General features: G+C 44.9%; 1 protein-coding gene and 1 non-coding gene across 7 annotated transcripts in view; one reads left to right on the plus strand and one right to left on the minus strand.

Annotated features, from left to right (window-relative positions):
- Positions 1-9,188, minus strand: part of NCOA7 (nuclear receptor coactivator 7) — a 91,869-nt gene extending 82,681 nt beyond the window's left edge. For 3 of the 6 annotated variants that reach the window (XM_050314362.1, XM_050314363.1, XM_050314358.1), the window contains exons 1-2: positions 9,080-9,188; positions 6,683-6,859 (exon numbers count right to left, since the gene is read on the minus strand). The gene's annotated coding sequence lies outside the window, so the exon portion shown is untranslated. Of the gene's footprint in view, positions 1-1,471; positions 1,780-1,909; positions 2,047-6,682; positions 6,860-9,079 lie in introns of those variants that run through there. The other 3 variants (XM_050314360.1, XM_050314359.1, XM_050314361.1) reach the window with 3 other exon arrangements.
- Positions 9,189-9,310: 122 nt separating this feature from the next.
- Positions 9,311-9,382, plus strand: TRNAE-CUC (transfer RNA glutamic acid (anticodon CUC)). The gene has a single exon. It is a non-coding gene; the product is annotated as a tRNA-Glu (tRNA).
- Positions 9,383-12,685: the final 3,303 nt, after the last annotated feature.

The raw sequence follows: 12,685 nt of genomic DNA on the forward strand, positions 1-12,685 counted from the left end.
ATCTCCAGCTGCCTAGAGGGCAATTTCTTGTGTCAGATCACGCTGCAGAGGCTCAAACTAATTTTCCACCTTTGAAACACCCACCCAAATGTGTGACTGCAGGGAGTCTCTCTGGCTGCAGTATCCATCCTTAGGATTCTCACAATTTTGTTAATTACCTTTCTTAAGAAATGTTATTCTCCAACCCAAATCACTCTCAAGTGAATTCACTTCTGTTGGAATGAAGGGCTTATTACCTAACACAGCAAGAGATTTTCAAGATGTCCCCTGAAGTCAGGGCCAAATATTTACTAGAGACAATGTCCAGCCAATTTTAGTCTTTTAAAATCCTGGTTACACAAAGCAACAAAGCCTATACAACAAGACAAGAACTGTTCCAATCAATTCTAACTCACTTCAACTCCAAAGCGAATCACTTATCATTTCAGCATTAGATGTGACAAATATGAATGGAAGTGTGGCCACTGGTGCAGTGAGAACAGGACACTGGGCTAAGCTGAGGAGTGAAACCCAGAGACTGCCTTATAACTAACTTGGAAAAATCGGGTGTTCTAGGAGTGTTTTTTCTTCATTATAATATGCAACAAGAAAAAAAGGAACCTAATTTAAATGAAGCAGAGAAATTCTCTCCAAGCCCAAGATTTTGATCCATTATTTAAAAAGAAAAAAAGAGGAAGGCATCAGACAGCATTTTGGCTACAAGCATCTGCTTCAAGACAGCTCTTCACAGGACCAATGTTACTTGACTATTCAGGTCCTTAAAATATTTTCGTTTTATTTACAGACATTTTCCAGGTAAAAGCATAAAAAAAGAAAGTAGTATAAAATGCACTGTGACTTACATATTTTTAACCATGACTTACAGTTAAAGATACATATTCCTGATAAAGTAGTTTTAATTCAGAAAGTATATATTCATGCATAATTTCTTGGCATTTTCTACTACCTTCTCCATTACTTTTCTGAAAGTCTGTGTGTGTATACATAACCGTCCAACGGAACAATATCAGCAATTATTTCCACACTATGTAAACATTCGCTGATACAGTATGCTGGCAGAGTTCATCAACATACATTTATAAGTATCACGCAAACACAGGCCCTTAGACTGTGTCACAGCATTTGAGGCAAATCATAATGGATTAATGGGCACCTACACATCTTAAAAGTCCACCATTGCGCGTTAATACAAGAAATTTATGACTACTTAATGGGAGAACAATAATTGTAGCATGTAAAGTAAACACATGCTAAAAGCCTGTTACTGAGTGGAAGTGTTCATCATCTCATTTCATCACCTAGGGGACAAACAGTTACTGCATCCTTTAGCGCCATAATATTGCACACCCACCACCCAAGACACAACTATGCCCCTCCACCCAAAAACCAACTCTGAAGTACTGTATGATAAGGTACAAAGAGGAAAGTCCATTGCACAGATTAAAGAGACAAAAATCAATTACCGACACACCTCTAGCACCCGGCAGCACTTCTTAATCACGACAACCTAAGGCTATATAAATTAATATATAAAGAGAGAGAGCCTGGAACATTCCAGTAATTCATCCGAGACCTGGCGAGGGAGGACATCAGCGAGGTTCGAAGCGGTGAAAGCCGTCCAAGCGCCCCTCAGCAGTACCGGCTGGTCAGCGGCGGCCGCAGAGCCCAGCGCGGGTCCCCAGGCAGCTCCGGCCGCCACCCCGGCCCCGCCGCGCCCGCGGGGCCGCCCCTCACCTCCCGCGCAGCGGTGCCGGGCTGGCTCCGCGCACGGCGAGCGGGCAAACAAACATCTCCTCCGGCACCACAGCGTCCTGTCCCCGCCCCGGCCGGGGAACAAGGCCGTGACCGGGCAGCCCCGCCCGCCCCGCCCCTCGGCACGGCACGACGCGGCGCGGGCACTCAGACCGACCTGCGGGCGGGCGGCATGGCGGGCCCGCTGCCCAGCGGCGGTGGGAGCGCTCTGCGGGAACCCCGCCGGCCCCACCGCTCCCCGCTCGGCCGCAGCGGCGCCGGCCCCGCCGCTCCGCCCCGCCCCGGCCGTCCCGCCTCCCCTCGGCCCCGCCCGGCCCCAGCGGACCGCGCTGGACCCGGCCACGGCGGGAGGGGCCGCACTGATCGCCCCGGGAGCCGGGCCGTACTGGTGGCACGCTCCTCCTGGGCTTTGTGCGCTCCGAGCCCTGTCGTGGGGAAAGGGGTGGGTCTGCGGGGCCAGAATAAGTCCTACGAGTACGGCGTGTTTCTTCATACAGCCCGAGCGCCAGTGTGTGCCTCTGAGGAGTTGTTTTCTCAAGGGCAGTACTAAAAACAAAACAGCCAGTTTTGGAAATTGAGGTTAACCAAAGCCTTTAGATCCGTGGGAAACTTCATCTGCTGTTTCTGCACTGCCAGCAAGTAGGCTTCTTCACCCGACCCCCAAAAAACACCACCTGCTATAGCTACTAGAAACTACATTCCCTTACCCGAGGTAACTCCAGGTAACCCTTCTGGATATTTGCAGCTAGCCTAAACAGGATCTAGCTGCTTATTCCTTCCTTCGGTCAGTAACCAGCTCTAAAAGGCTGAAAGCTTAGGAGAAGGCCTACAAAGGCATCGTAACATTAAATCCTATATTCTGCAAGACAAAAACCTGAAGATAGGCAGATACCTGCATAAATTAAAAATGACACATATACATGGAGATGCTAAGAGACAATGTCAAAATAGCAAGTGGTGTGCTGGTGTCTCAGGTATAATTTTAGTAATTATAATGTTACAAATCCAAAAATTCTAATTTTAAGTAAGAGAGATATTTGCCTGAGGCCTATTTTTTAATTTAACAGCTGCTTAAAGATCCATTTTGAAAACATATGTACCATTTTCAGGATGAAATGCAACTCCAATACAGACACGCAGCCATCTCCTACCACTGCCATTATCCTAGTCACAGCATATGCTTGCTACCACTCAGTGTCAATACTGGGACATCAACTGCCTCAACTCCTCCCCTAAATTTGCTGCTGCACTTTCAGCTAAAATTGAAGTGTCCACCTGATTTTTTTTTTAAACTGAAACAGCGTATTTTGCAAGACAAAGATTTGCTTTAAAACAGTCTCCTCCTTAGAAGATATATTTTGAGAGCATACTGCAGCTTCTACATCTTATATCTATATTATTATCAGGCAAAAGATGGGCAAAGTCAAAGTTACATTGGTTAAAATCTCAAATACTTCACTAGCACACAGGTTCTCTACCACCACACAGAAGAAAGGGGCCCTGCTCTCGGTTACTGTTCCAGCAGTGCTTAGATAACAAAATCAGGGGAAAAAAAGAGGAAGAAAACTGCAGACTTAAAATAGTACAATTTACTCAACTTCTTTTGCCAAATTGCAGAAGCTATGAAGCCCTATCCATCAAAGTAGTGGAAACCCTACTTACCTATTAGCTGCACAACAATGTCAGTGACTAACACCTTATTCCTCCAGGAAAAGCTGTCCCTGTCCTAATGTACCAGTTTGCTGCCAATCATCATTCCAAGCAGTCACCTCTATTGTATTGTGTAGGTAGCTCTATGAAGACAATGCATAGATTCCATATAGTAGACAAAGAAACTACACATTTCTGTAGTATTTCTGTTGCCCCAAGCATTTCAAATACATATTCTAAACTGCTGGCATGGGGAAGAAATTACCTGAACTCCTGTCAGAGCAGCAGGCTAAGTAGGTTAGAACTAGAACAGAAGGATTGTACAAGTTCCAGTTATGGCACTGTGGATTATTGCCTGTAGCTCAACCCACAGACTTCATGTCATTACAAGAACCTGAGTGAGTGGGATGTAATGCACTGTTTTGTTTTACTGAGCCTGGAAGTAATAAGTAATGCTTGCCTATTTGTTGCAACAATGAACGTGAGATAAGTAGATAGGTAGATCAGACACACACATGCATCACCTTTGAAATAAAATTTAGTTTTGGTCTCTCTACAGCTTAGAGATCCGAATGCTTTGCTCTTTCCCATGGCAATATATTCTGTGCCAATTCATTTGAATACAAATGCTCTAATATTTTAATTCATTGTCTTCGTAGTACCAACTGCTGGTTTGAGAATAGATTATTTGGGGCTTTTATTATTGTTACAAATCAACCCAAAGTTGGGGAAGTTTGTGGACTGAAAATGGGGCATAGATTCTTGCTACAAGGCTTTTGCTTCTTTCTTTGGAAAAAAATTACCCATTTCGTTTGGTTTCTTAGCTAACAACTTGTCTTCACATGATTGTAATGGTGTGATTATATTTTCCACTGCAATTGGTAATCCTTAGTATGATCTCACTAGTGTCAGCTCTTATCCTAATGACAGATGGGAAACTGGGAACCATGGGTCCTATTTCAAGCTTCGGATGGTGGCACTTGATTTGCTCAAGAGTCAACCCTAGGCATTCCCAAGATATGCATCAGGGCCCAAGAAATCCCAAGGCTATATTTAAAATTTATGAAAGTTTTAAAGCAATGTGGTTTTCCTTTGGCTGTCTTATTTTTTTCTTCATAGTTAGAGTAGAATATCTTTAGAGGTTAGAATATCTTTACCTGAGAAAATCTTAAATTCACATTGCTCATTCATTTCAGGATTGTGCAAATTTGTTTTATCACCAATTGCACTATTTTGATGGCAGTAAAATCCAATTTTGCTATTTTAATCACTTCCAAATTGTGAATTTTTCCCCTAGAAATAGACTTCTCATAAAACTCACATGTATAACCACATGTGGAACACAGAACAGATTTGGGATACTGAAGTACTACATTTAAAGGAGTTTTGATCTTCTACAATACACACTTTAGAGCACATTAACAGAATTGCATGCATTACAGTGAAAAAATTGTTAGAGGTACAGTATGTTTATGGACTGCATTCAGATCAGCTAACATTAATAGCAGGAAAAAATATTGTATTGCTCATGTGTGTTTCATGTAGTTTCTGGATATTTTTTTTTTTTTACATCTGCAACTGTTAGCTTACAGCTTGCTTATTTAAGGAAGAAACCCGCCATAAAGAATTACATTGATAAGCTTGACTATTACAGCAGTCCATTTTTTAAAAGATATGAAAATAAAGGTGACACCAATCTTTTTTTTCATTAGCAGTCCCATTTTTCCCAATTAATCCTACAATTATTCACCATGAAGTAGTCACAAAATAGGTTTCAGACAGACTTTTATGCATACATAATTGAGGCCCAGCTTGATCCTACCATGTACTGAGGACTATTTTTAGCCTGGTTTCTTCAGTTTATGTAATGATGAATTTCAGTGTCCCCAACTCACCCTTTAACTTTGAATTGATTGTCTAGATAGAACTCAATTTGACAGAGGTACTGAAAATTTCCACAAGTTTTAAAAAAAATGAGAAAGAGGCCATAGCTCGAAACTTTTATATGAAGTTCTCCACTAATAACTTATTCCGTGCACCCATTTTTACTGTGTAGTAGAGCAAACCAAAAGTTGCTTTCAAAATGCTCAGAAGAAAGATTATAAAAGAAATTAAATTTGCTGATACAAGAGACGGCAAAAAAGTCCTATTTGTTTCAACTAAGGTACTTTTTTGAGCTCAGTGGGTGCTGGACAAAGCACCCCACCACCATACCTTATCCCAAACCCCAGAATCAGGTGCATTTTAACACAGCCTAAGAGGAAAAAAAAAGCTGACACACATTTTTCTAAATCAAATACAGTGCCACGGTTAAAAAGGCAGCTCAAGGAAAAGAATAAAAGAAGTATTTATAAATGAAAAAAAGTATTTATAAAGTATTGCTGGTTGCTCCCTTTCTTGTTCTTCAGGATCACTGAAGTATTTCCCGTAAACAGAGAACGCTGCGCCTGGACGGCACCGAGACGTGACGCTGCACATCCCCGTATGCCGCTCCCTAGCGCTGCGTGCGCCACACTGCAGGTAGAGGGAGCCTGGAATAGGGGCTTGGAGCTGGAAGATCAGCAGTCCTGATACTTGGACAATGCCTTTTGAGGTTTTCCTTACATTATTTCCATAAAAACACTATTACGTTTAAAACAGCTAAAATAAACTACAATAGTATTTTTTCTGCCAGAAAATCATTATAATCTAACAGTTAGGTAACCATTCTGACCATACATGGACATTAAACACGAAATAGCAAAAGACCATGCATCATCATCTCCATCCCTCGAGACTCAGATAATGTACATTTTAAGTCAGGCTAACTTAAAGAAGAAAAGCTGATGTCAGGACTTTCCAAATGAAACACACAGTTGAGGTAAGAGAAGAGTGATAAATGCACAGATTACACAATCACAAATACAATTTACAGATTTTGTGCAGATTGAGGATTTTTACTACTGCTCAGCATCTACCACAGGTACTAAAGACACTTTGTATTTACCATTGTATAGTAGAAACATACTCAAATTATGTACTTTCCATAAATTAGCACATTACTTTGATGTTATTCTTATTCATCTTTACATAGTAAGCCTACTGTCACACATCAATTAACATGGCAAATTAAAGTAATAATAATATGTAATGTATTCATATGGAACAGACAAGTTAATTACATGCTGCTGTACAGCTTGCATTTAAAGTAATCGCTCTGATTTTCCAGGTTTCAAAATTCAGCTTTACATACCAAACTGACAGCTGTGGTACCGTACCTCTAACACTGAATGGTACTCACTTGGTTTTACCAACACACCACCGTTCTGTTAAGTGAAAAGAAACACCAGCCTCTGACATTCCTTCCCTGGCGCTTTCGGGAAGATCATTCTTCAGCTAGCATCTCAGGGATGCAGGCACTGGCTGCTTCTGTACTGGCAGGAGGCTGAATCGCTGACAGTTTCACTGATGCATTTCTCTGTCGGATACAGGAAGCCAGAGAAGAGGCATAATCTTTTGTCAGTGCACATGACTTGTACAGCAAAGAAAGCCATTTCTAAAAATAACAGGACAGCATATGACTCTCAGTGCTACTTTCCTGATGGTCTACTGGTCAGCTCGGTTCACATCCAGGAAAAGATTTCTTATTTCAGTACATTTTTCTAGTACATACCTTAGTTTTCACTACTTCTATGGCTGTAATTAACAACCCCTTCACTGCTCAAGAGAAATTTATTCAGATGTATTACTCACTTGGAAAATAATTTGCTAATTGTCAAGCATAACAGAACAAGACTGATTTGTTTCTACCTTTAAGAGTTTTCTAGGGCCTGTGAAAAACATGTTTTCCCACCCTGCCATCAGCCATAAGATCACATCTGTCATAGGCTCAGCTACTTTTCTGAAATTGTCGGGGGGAGTATTTTGTCTCTAACACTCAGGCAGCTTAAGAATCAGGGGGCTCACCCCTACCTTCCTCTGCAGTGTCACACAACAGAGGCCTTCTAAGAACTTGGTGGCAATGACCCTTCTGTAACACACACCTTCAACAGTGCAAATGCAGCTGTTGTGGACCTACTCTAGTTCTAACCTAATTTTCTCATGTGCTACTAACATCTCAGCCACAGAAGCACAGAAGTCAGTACCGCTCCAAAACACACCTTATAAGCATCCAGGGTGGAGAAGCCTATGCTTTTAACCATGACACTGTGGACCTAGTGAAGCATACAAACTCTTTAAGACTGGCTCGGTTTCTCCAGCATGGAACCACATCTGTATTTGGTTCACATTCCTTGCAGCTTCCATGTTGCAGGAAACTAGCTCCCACTTTGCCTTTCTCTTTAACAATGGGCACAGGTTACCTGCTGGAACCAGCTGACCTCTCTCACCTAATCACATACACCTCTTTGCAGTGGCCTCAGGCCACAGTGATACCTCACCCTCCAGCACTCCACAGCTTTGTCTCCTCAAGGCCTGAAATGCCTTGGTCTTACCAAAGAAGGTGCTATTAATCTACACATATGAAATTATATTCTTGCATATATAAGACATAAGATTGTATTTAAGAGGGCCTGATTATAACCTTGTATTTTATGTTATCTACCTCACTGCACAGTAAACTTGCTCAATTCAGACAAAAGAAATCTCCATCACAGTCAAGACACACATTTTGTTCCAGCCTGCTACAGTGAAGGGTTTGGGATGAAATTAACTCTTGGCTGAACTCTGATGAGACGCAAACCAAACACCATCAACCTCCTGAATACATCCCCGAGGAAAGGGATCCCTCTAAGTTTGTTTTCAGACTCTAAAGCTTTTAAAGATTAGCTAATGTATATTTGCACAGTCCACAAGAAGCTTATCTATCTTAACACAGAAAAGGTCTCTTACATAACGCATTTTAGAGGCAGAGCGCTTGAGAACTAGAGAAATTTGCTTGTGTAGAGCCAACCTGGCTGTATTATTGGATACTTTTTCCTCCTACAGCTCGTGGATCTACTGCATTCATAAACCCAACACACCAGAGGAAGAAGCACTCATGCAATGTCATCTGCATTGTTGGCAATTTTCATTCCTCCCACACAAATCTCACCAAAACAAGCAAGGTCACAGATTAGTATCTACGGCGTGAGGAGGCCGCGGGAGTGCAAGGCAAGCAAACTCCCAACCTCGAGTCCCTGTGTGGAGCCACTGGCTCCCACCCGAGGCAGGCCTTTGGACCGGCTCTCCACTGCAGGCCTAACACCGGTGCTTTTATTTCCACAGCCTGCCCGGACAGCGACCAAGCCGGAGCTGAGGGAAGCGCCACGTCCATCCCCTCCCGGCAGCCGCCTGCCGGGATGTGCAGGGCTGAGCGCTCGGCTGACGAGGCACCGCCTATAGCCGTGACAGCGACACACCGTAAAGAAATAAATGATCTTGTCAGGAACAGCGTGTATAGGCAAGACGAAATGAGGGAAAACAACCGCGTGGAGCCCCGCGCCCGCCAGGGGCGGCCGGAGTGCCCCCGCGGGAGAAGGAAGGGAGACACGGCCCTGCGCTCGGGCGCCTTTCCCCCAGCTCCCCGCCCCTGCCCCGGCCGCGCAGCTCTTGCCTGTGGTCACCCCCGCCCCCGCTGCGGCACCCCCGGGCTGGCGGCTCCGTCCCTCCCGGCCCCCCACTGTCATCCCGCCCCCCGCCCGCGGTGGGGGACCCTCACCCGCCTCGCCTGGGCCGCCCACTCTCCTTCCCACCCCGCCGTCGCTATCCCCTTCTGCGGGGTGGAATGGAACGTCCCTCCCTACACGCAGCTGCTTCCAAGACTTGGTACTGCCTGGAAGGTGGGAACACAAGGAAAAACCAGCGGCACAGTGCGGCGCGGCGGTGTCGTTATGGCCGTTGGGCCTTCAGCAAGAAGTGATAGGGAGAAATGAGGAAGTACTTTACAAGTTCCCTGGTGGTCTAGTGGTTAGGATTCGGCGCTCTCACCGCCGCGGCCCGGGTTCGATTCCCGGTCAGGGAAGAAACGTTTTGCATTTCTTTTGCGCCTTTGGTTTATTTACGACCCTCTCCTGCTTTTACAATTCCGGGAGCAGAGGCCAGCTGCTGTGCGAGCCCGAGGCGCGGGCGTTACTGCCCAGCTGCGAGCATTAGGGCGCATTTGGCAGTTCGGAGGAATCGTGCACACAGGCAATGAGCAAAGTCACAGCGCCTTGAGCAGGTGGGCAGGGGAGAGCGTGGCCATGTGTAGCGTCCGGAAGTCTTCCCTTCACAAAACTACCTGTGGACACCCCATGCCCATGCGTAGGGGTTCTGGAAGTCAGCAGAGGGCTGGTTAGAGGGGTGCTGTTGGCCAGCACTTACAAATACCATCTCTTTTGGGGTTTTTTCTTCTTTTTTTTTTTTTTTTTTTTTTTTGGCTGCTCTTACAGTTTAGGGCATTTCCATATCTTTCTCCCCAGACATGAATGGTTACTTAGCACTATAACAAATCTTTGAACCATCTCTGTTATGGGGAAAGGCTGAGGAAACTGGGCCTGTTCAGCCTCTAGAAGAGAAAAATGAGAGGAAACCTCATCAATATCTACAAGGATCAGAAGGGAAGGTGTCAGGAGGAGGGAACCAGGCTCTTTTCAGTGGTTCCAAGCAATAGGACAAGAGGCAACAGGCAGAAACTGATGCACAGGAAGTTCCACCTGAATATAAGAAAGAATTTCTTTACTGTGCTTGTGTCCAAGCGCTGGAACAGGTTGCCCAGAGACCTTGTGGAGTCTCCCTCACTGGAGATATCAAGAATCGTCTGGATGCAATCCTGTGCAATGTGCTCTAGGACGACCCTGCTTGAGCACGGAGGTTGGAGCAGATGACCTGCTGTGATCCCTTCCCTGACCCATTCTGTGGTTCTGTGACCCGCTTAGCTATTTTTGGTGTGCATGTGCCTCTCGGACCGAGTGCTGTTTCCCCCAAAGAAGGTGGGAAGGGTTTGTCGCCTGCCCCCCTGTCATGGCAGAAGGGGGACTGCAGTGCTCTTTGGTGCTTCCTCAGCTAAGCAACAGGCCTGCCTTTGTGCAGTGTATTTGCACAGCCCCCACCATGACACGCATATGGTTGGGGGGCTGAAAGGAAGAGATGAGGTATTCTTGTGGAGGTGGAAAGAAGTAAACAAAGAGACAAAGGGATTTTTAATACCTCCCTGCAATTAGCGCCTGTCTCCCTCTCTCCTGCAGGGAAGCCCTCACCACACCTTAGAATCATTATTGTTGGAAAAAGACCTTTTAAGATTATTGTGGCCAACCGTTCACAGAGCACCACTGCCCTGTTCACCACTGAACTATGTTTTTTCAACACTTCCAGGGATGGTGACTCCACCACTTCTCTGGGCAGTCTGTTCCAATGCTTTACAACCCTTTTCGTGGAAATTTCCTAATATGTAATCTGAATCTACTCTGGCACAACTTGAGGCCATTTCTTTCTCAGCTCCTAAAAATGGTGTGGGTGCTCCAGTAGGTGGGAAGGGAAGAAGTGATGAGAACAGGGTAAAGGCTTTTCCAGTCCTGCAGCAGGGGGTGCCTCCCCTTCTCCTCCACCCAGAGCTCAGAGCTCTGTCCTGTAGCAGTGCACAATCAGCTGTGCATCCAAATCCTTATTGGGGGCTCCAGCAAGAGCTTCTCTTCACCTGTAGCCCCACACACACACCTGCCCCTAATTTGTAGGGTGAGAGGGCAGTGGGAGGACCTCTTCTTTCACATCAGAAGAGTGTCTGCCTGTGGTGGGCTCATGTTGTCTTGCTATGAGGTGCCCACCTAGCCGTTCTTTTATGCCCCCTCCTCAGCAGGACAGGGTGAGAAAATAAGATGAAAAACTTGTGGATTGAGATATAAGGAGTTTAATGCAAGAAAGCGAAGGCCCAGTACAGGTAGCAGTTGCTTTGGAAGACAAATGCCTTAAAGATTAATCCCTTCCCCCACCCTTACTTTGCATTTTATTGCTGAACACAATGATTATAGGGTAGGGAATATCCCATTTGGTTAGTTTGGGTCAGCTGTCCCAGCTGAGTCCCTGCCCAAATCCTGACTCGAAGCCCACTGGCCTTGGAAGGGAGGCATGTTAGTGTCTTGATGGGAACACTGATCAGCAGTAGCCAAAACACTGGTGAGTTATCAACACCTTCTGGCTACAAACAGAAAGCACAGCACTATGAGGGCTGCTATGGGGAAAATTATCTCCATCCAGCTGGACCCATGACACTGCCGTAAGAAATACTATCAGTATTTCTTGGTAAAACATGAAATACTGATAATAAATGAATATAATAGTTAGCTTAGACTGCAAGCCTGGGGCTAGCACGCCTGGCAGATTATGCTTTAGCAGGGATCCTCCCTGCTGCCAAGAGCAAGCCACGGCCCTTGCATCAGCCATGTAACTCCTTGGTACTGTCAGGCCACCCTTTATGTGGGAGTACTTTGGTCTGATGTGAAAATACCAGTGAAATAAAGGTTTTGGCTGCCTTTCCCAGGCATGCCAGAGACGTACTGCAGCCTGGGCTGCCCTTCAATGCAGATAGGAGTGTCTCATGAGAAATCCCAAGGTTCTACCCTGTATTTTGTATGATAAGCTTCAAGAAGGTGCAAAGGGATGGGATAACCTTTGCTTTAAGACAGAAAGCAAACAGTCAACGGGGCTGTTGTCACCCTTTAGATATTAAGAAAAGGGGCCAAATAATAATTAAACCCCAGGATCAAAGGATGTCACCTAAGGAATTATTGCATTCCTATGGCTGCAGATTGTTATGAGTGGGCTGAGCACGCATCTCATCAACACTCTCAGACTGGATCAGGGGTCTCCTAAGATCTTGAAAGTCACAATTGTATTATTTCATCTTGCACTTTCCCCTATAATTAACAGTTCACATGAGTTGCACTGAGCTACATAGGGCTCTGAGATTCTTCCCTCTCTCTTAGATCTCAGTGAAAAGCCTCAACAAGTTGATGGAAGAAGTTGCTGGTTTCCACCTCAAAAAATTATGGGCGATTTTAGAAACAGCTAAAATGAATTACAGGTGTCGACTAGTTTCCCAGAAAAGGTATATGTATGGGTTTACAAAATAGGAACAAAAAAAGCATTTCCTTTGGTTTTAACTCATTTTGAAAATGTAGGACATTTTCACACTTTTAGCACCTTAAGTCCACCTTCAGAGTCATCTGAGAAAGGATAATCACGTATAAGATTTTAGAAACATGGGAAAGCCACCAGACTACCTCTTGCACACAAAGAGGGTAGTTTTCAAGATTTTGTTAGGAATGCTTGCATAGTCTCTGAAGAAACT

Source organism: Myiozetetes cayanensis, unplaced genomic scaffold (assembly GCF_022539395.1).
Source record: "Myiozetetes cayanensis isolate MyiCay16 unplaced genomic scaffold, myiCay2020 scf2-11, whole genome shotgun sequence".
NCBI classification, from domain to species: Eukaryota; Metazoa; Chordata; class Aves; order Passeriformes; family Tyrannidae; genus Myiozetetes; species Myiozetetes cayanensis.